Genomic DNA, 6,218 nt, shown 5'->3' on the forward strand with positions numbered 1-6,218 from the left:
AAGAAGTATTGGGCCTATTGGGCCCTATTGGAGGAGAGGAGAAAGGCCACGTGAGAGGGGCGCCCCCTGCCCAAACCGAATTGGACTAGGGGAGGGGGCCGCCCCCCTCATTCCTTCTCCCCTCTTCCTCCTTCCCTCCTTCTCCTAGTTGGAATAGGAAAGGGGGGCGAATTCTACTTAGACCGGGAGTCCAAGTAGGACTCCCCCCCTTGGCGCGCCCCCCTTGGGACGGCCTCCTCCTCCCCTCCTTTATATACGTGGGAGGGGGCACCCCAAAGGCACATCAAGTCTTCTCTTAGCCGTGTGCGGTGCCCCCCTCCACAGTTACACACCTCGGTCATATCGCCGTAGTGCTTAGGCGAAGCCCTGCGCCGGTAACTTCATCATCACTGTCGCCACGCCATCGTGCTGACGGAACTCTCCCTCTGAAAGCACAAGTGCTCCCTAGGTGGTTTTGATAATTGATGACAACATATCTCTTGTTGGACTAACATTTCGATCCAGCATGTTTTAGATAAGTTCAACAATGGAGTGGCATGGACTAAAGGTTGTGGGAACTCCTTCAAGATGCTAAGGACAAAGGATTGGCTAAAGCTTCAAGCTCAAGACTCATCATTTTACATTTTAGTGATCCAAGATCACATTGAGTCTTTAGGAAAAGCCAATACTATCAAGGAGGGATGAGGTGTTGCTTAATGAGCCTCTTGCTTCATGTGCTTAGTGATATGCTCCAAAAACCCTCAGCTACTTTCCCACTTCCACATATGACCTAAACCCTAAGCCAAACTCGGTCCTACCGATTCTTCCTATCCGGCGCCACCGAGTTTCACTTGTCATAAGCCACTGCCAAACCCTAATCAGTTCGGTCTCACCGATGGGATCTCAGTCTCACCGAGATGGGCTTGCAAACTCTCTGTTACCCAGTGCAATATTCTCGGTCCCACCGAGATATGCAATCGGTTCCACCGAGTTTTGCTTGGCCAAATCTCAGTCTCACTTATTACCCAAATCGGTCCCACCGAGTTTGAGTAATCGGTCAAATCGAGTTTTGGATTTACCCTAACCCTAGCACATCGGTCCCACCGAGTTGATCCAGTCGGTCCCACCGAAATCTCTAACGGTCACTAAGTTTACCTTTTCGGTCCGACCGAGTTTGTTGATTCGGTCCCACCGAGATTGGAAAACTGTGTGTAACGGTTGGATTTTGTGTGGAGGCTATATATACCCCTCCACCTCCTCTTCACTCGGGGGGAGAGCTATCAGAACGCATACACCATTCCAACTCATATGTTCTGAGAGAGAACCACCTACTCATGTGTTGAGACCAAGATATTCCATTCCTACCATATGAATCTTGATCTCTAGCCTTCCCAAGTTGCTTTCCACTCAAATCTTCTTTCCACCAAATCCAATCCTATGAGAGAGAGTTGAGTGTTGGGGAGACTATCATTTGAAGCACAAGAGCAAGGAGTTCATTACCTACACACCATTTGTTACTTCTTGGAGAGTGGTGTCTCCTAGATTGGCTAGGTGTCACTTGGGAGCCTCCGACAAGATTGTGGAGTTGAACCAAGGAGTTTGTAAGAGCAAGGAGATCGCCTACTTCGTGAAGATCTACCGCTAGTGAGGCAAGTCCTGTGTGGGCGATGGCCATGGTGGGATAGACAAGGTTTCTTCTTCGTGGACCCTTTGTGGGTGGTTGCTTTTTCCTGGACCCTTCATGGGTGGAGCCCTGTGTGGACTCTCGCAACCGTTACCCTTTGTGGGTGGAGCCCTGTGTGGACTCGCGCAACCGTTACCCTTTGTGGGTTGAAGTCTCCATCAACGTGGATGTAGGATAGCACCACCTATCCAAACCACGGGAAAAACATTCGTGTCTCAAATTGCGTTTGATCTATCCAAACCCTTCCCTTTACATTCTTACAAGTTGCATGCTTTACATTCCGCTGCTCATATACTCTTTGCATGCTTGCTTGATATGTATTGTGTGTGTTGAAATTGTGCCTAAACTCCACTTAAACCGAAAAACCTTAAAAATTGCATCTTTATCATTAAGTGTCTAATCACCCCCCCTCTAGACACATCTACTTCTAGATCCTATAAGTGGTATCAGAGCATTGGTCTCCATTGCCTTGGTTTAATCACCATTGGAGGAAGATGGATGTGTCTACTCTAGGGAGTCTTAGACATAGAGTGCCTATTTTTGATGGAAAGTATTTTCATGAGTGGAAAAATGAGATGCTTGTAATCTTCAATCAATATCATTTGAACAAGTATATTGCTAGCCCTTGTGCACTTCATATTGATCCGTTGCATCCTACCCTAGATGAAGATATTGACATGATTCGCAATCTTAGAACTATTGAGCTCATCATTAGAGGATTGCCCAAAAACTTGATTGCTAGTTTGCCTACTCAAAGTTGTGCCTATACTATATGGAAATTTCTTGAGGAACGATTTCCCGATCATTCCTTGAAAACTTTGGATGAAATTTTCCATAAATCTATTGCCTTGACTAAGATGAATTCTAGTGATCCTAGTTTTGGTAAATGTCTATTTGAACTCACCAATCTTAAGCATGCTAAAGGAGATGTTGGAATCATTAATGATATCATATTCAAAGCTATAAGAATTCATAAAAGTGACCACTTTGATGATCATTTATCTAATGAATTACCCTCTCTAGGAAATGATGAGTCACAAGATCATGATGAACATGAATATTATGATGATGATGATAGTGACTTCGATCTTGATGATGCAATGAGACATTTTGGTCTTATGGCAAATCTTCGGGGATATGAATCAGGAGGAAAGGAATGGGTTCTTGATAGTGGATGTACTGATCATATGACCGGAGATGAAGAGATGTTTCATGAGCTTGCTGAAAATGACGGCCCTCGAAAATATGTCACCTTTGGTGATAATTCAAAGGGTAAAGTGGTTGGCCTTGGTAAGGTGGCCATCTCACATGATAGTTCCATTCAAAATGTCATGCTCGTTGAATCTCTTGGCTACAACTTACTTTCAGTATCTAGACTTGCTGATTTCGGTTTGAATGTCCTATTTACTGAGGTAGATTGCCAAGTATTTCGTCGAGACAATCATAAAATGGTCTTTACGGGTATGCATAGAGGTGATCTTTACGGGTATGCGTAGAGGTGATCTTTACATTGTCGATTTCTCTAAAAAGGCACAACCTAAAACTTGCTTTGTTGCTAAATCCTCAAAAGGTTGGTTGTGGCATAGACGACTAGGTCATGTTGGCATGAGAAACCTTGACAAGCTTATTAAAGGAAATCATATCCTTGGAGTCAACGATGTCATATTTGATAAGGATAGACTTTGCAGTGCTTGTCAAGCAGGTAAACAGGTTGGAGGAAGACATCCCGTGAAGAACATCATGACCACAAGGAGGCCACTCGAGCTACTTCACATGGATCTTTTTGGTCCCAATGCCTACAAGAGTCTCGGTGGAAATTCCTTTGGTCTAGTTATAGTTGATGATTTTTCAAGATTTACGTGGGTGTTCTTTCTTAATGACAAGTTGCAGGTCCAGAAGATCTTCAGAAACTTCGCTAGGAAGGCCCAAAATCAGTTTGACGTGAAGATCAAGAAGGTTCGGAGTGACAACGGAACGGAGTTCAAGAACGCAAATGTGAACACCTTCCTTGACGAAGAAGGGATTTCACACGAGTTCTCGGCTACGTACACACCTCAACAAAATGGAGTTGTTGAGAGGAAGAACCGGACGCTCATCGAAATGGCAAGAACGATGCTTGATGAATACAAGACGCCAAAGCACTTTTGGGCAGAAGCGGTTGAGACAGCTTGTCACGCAACAAATCGCTTATATCTTCACAAGCTACTCGGCAAGACGGCATGCGAGCTTCTCACCGGTAACAAACCCCAAGTTGGATACTTTCGAGTATTCGGCTCAAAGTGCTACATTCTTGATAAGCATCGTCGTTCAAAGTTTGCTCCTAAATCTCATGAAGGTTTTCTACTTGGTTATGGCTCAAACTCTCACACTTACCGTGTCTACAACAATTTCACCCGAAAGGTTGAAGAGACGGTAGATGTGAAGTTTGATGAATCTAATGGCTCGCAAGTAGAGCAATTGCCAATTGATGTAGGAGACAAAGACTCTTCAGAAGCAATTCAAGACTTGTCCATTGGCAAAATTCGTCCAACGGAGGTGAAGGAGAGTACTTCATCCGTCCAAGTGGAAGCTTCTACTTCATGACAAGGTGAACCAAGAATCGACACGGAAGCATCCACAAGTGGGACACACCAAGATGAAGAAAACGAGGAAGTACGTCAAGATGAACATCAACAACCTCCTTCTCCACCACGACAAGAGAATGACGACGTCAACAATGAAGAAGGCCAAGAAGAAGAACAAGATGTTCAACGAAGACCCAAGCAAAAGCTCTCACGAGTTCGAGCAAGAATTGCCAAAGATCATCCCGTCGAGCAAATCCTCAATGATATACAAACCGGGAGAATCACTCGCTCAAAAACTCGTTTAGCTAACTTTTGTGAGAACTATTCATTCATCTCTAGCATTGAACCTATGAAGGTTGAAGAAGCATTGGAAGATCCAGATTGGATAAACGCTATGCATGAAGAGCTACATAATTTTGAGAGAAACCAAGTTTGGACATTGGTCGAGAAGCCCGACAACAACCACAACATCATTGGTACCAAATGGGTGTTTCGCAACAAGCAAGATGAAGATGGACAAGTGGTTCGCAACAAAGCACGTCTCGTCGCCCAAGGGTACACACAAGTCGAAGGTATGGACTATGATGAGACGTATGCTCCCGTTGCTAGGCTTGAGTCCATTCGCATCTTACTTGCCTATGCTAATCACCATAATATCACCTTGTACCAAATGGACATTAAAAGTGCTTTTCTAAATGGTGAAATAGAGGAGGAAGTTTATGTCAAACAACCTCCCGGCTTTATCAATCCTAAGAAACCAAATCATGTTTACAAACTTCACAAAGCTCTTTATGGTCTTAAACAAGCTCCTAGAGCATGGTATAAATGCTTGACCAAGTTCCTTACTACAAGTGGTTTTGAAATTGGTAAAATTGATTCTACTCTTTTTACTAAAAGGGTTAATGGAGAACTATTTGTATGCCAAATTTATGTTGATGATATCATATTTGGTTCAACTAACCCTCTCTTTAGTGAAAAGTTTGTAAAGCTAATGTTAGAGAAGTTTGAGATGTCTATGATGAGTGAACTCAAATTCTTTCTCAGGTTGCAAATCAAGCAAACTAAGGAAGGTACATTTGTCTCTCAAACAAAGTACACCAAGGACTTATTCAAGAAGTTCAATATGCAAGAATGCAAAGGTATGTCTACACCCATGCCTACTAGTGGACATAATGATTTAACCAAAGATGGTGAACCGGTTGATCAAAAGGTTTATCGCTCTATGATTGGTTCATTGTTATACCTATGTGCTTCACGTCCCAATATTATGCTAAGTGTGTGCATGTGTGCACGATATCAAGCTGCTCCTAAAGATTGTCATCTTAAGGCTGTGAAAAGGATAGTGAGATATTTAATCCATACACCAAATTTTGGCATTTGGTATCCTAAGAGGTCTTCTTTTGATCTTGTTGGCTATTCTAACTCAGATTATGCTGGAGACAAGGTTGATAGAAAGTCCACATCGGGTACTTGTCAATTTCTTGGTAGATCTCTTGTGTCTTGGTCTTCCAAGAAACAAAACTCGGTATCCTTATCCACCGCCGAAGCGGAATACATTGCCGCTGGTTCATGTTGTGCTCAATTACTTTGGATGACCCAAACTCTTAAAGATTATGGGATTTATGTGAAACATGTTCCACTGCTTTGTGACAATGAAAGTGCTATCAAAATTGGTCATAATCATGTACAACATTCTCGAACTAAGCATATTGAAGTTCGTCATCATTTCATTCGAGATCATGTTGCTAAGGGTGACATCAATCTTAAGCATGTTCGCACCGACAAGCAATTAGCGGATATATTCACTAAACCACTTGATGAGAAAGTGTTTTGCAGGTTGAGAGGAGAATTGAACATCATTGATGCTTCGAACTTGGAGTAGAAACTCCATTGGATACATGCAAGACATGAGCTTATGACTAATCCATGATATATCTTTTATGATAACTATCTTATGTCTTGGATATATTTGCACCTTGCATGTTGCCTAA

The sequence above is a fragment of the Triticum aestivum genome, chromosome 5A (genome assembly GCF_018294505.1).
Source record: "Triticum aestivum cultivar Chinese Spring chromosome 5A, IWGSC CS RefSeq v2.1, whole genome shotgun sequence".
NCBI classification, from domain to species: Eukaryota; Viridiplantae; Streptophyta; class Magnoliopsida; order Poales; family Poaceae; genus Triticum; species Triticum aestivum.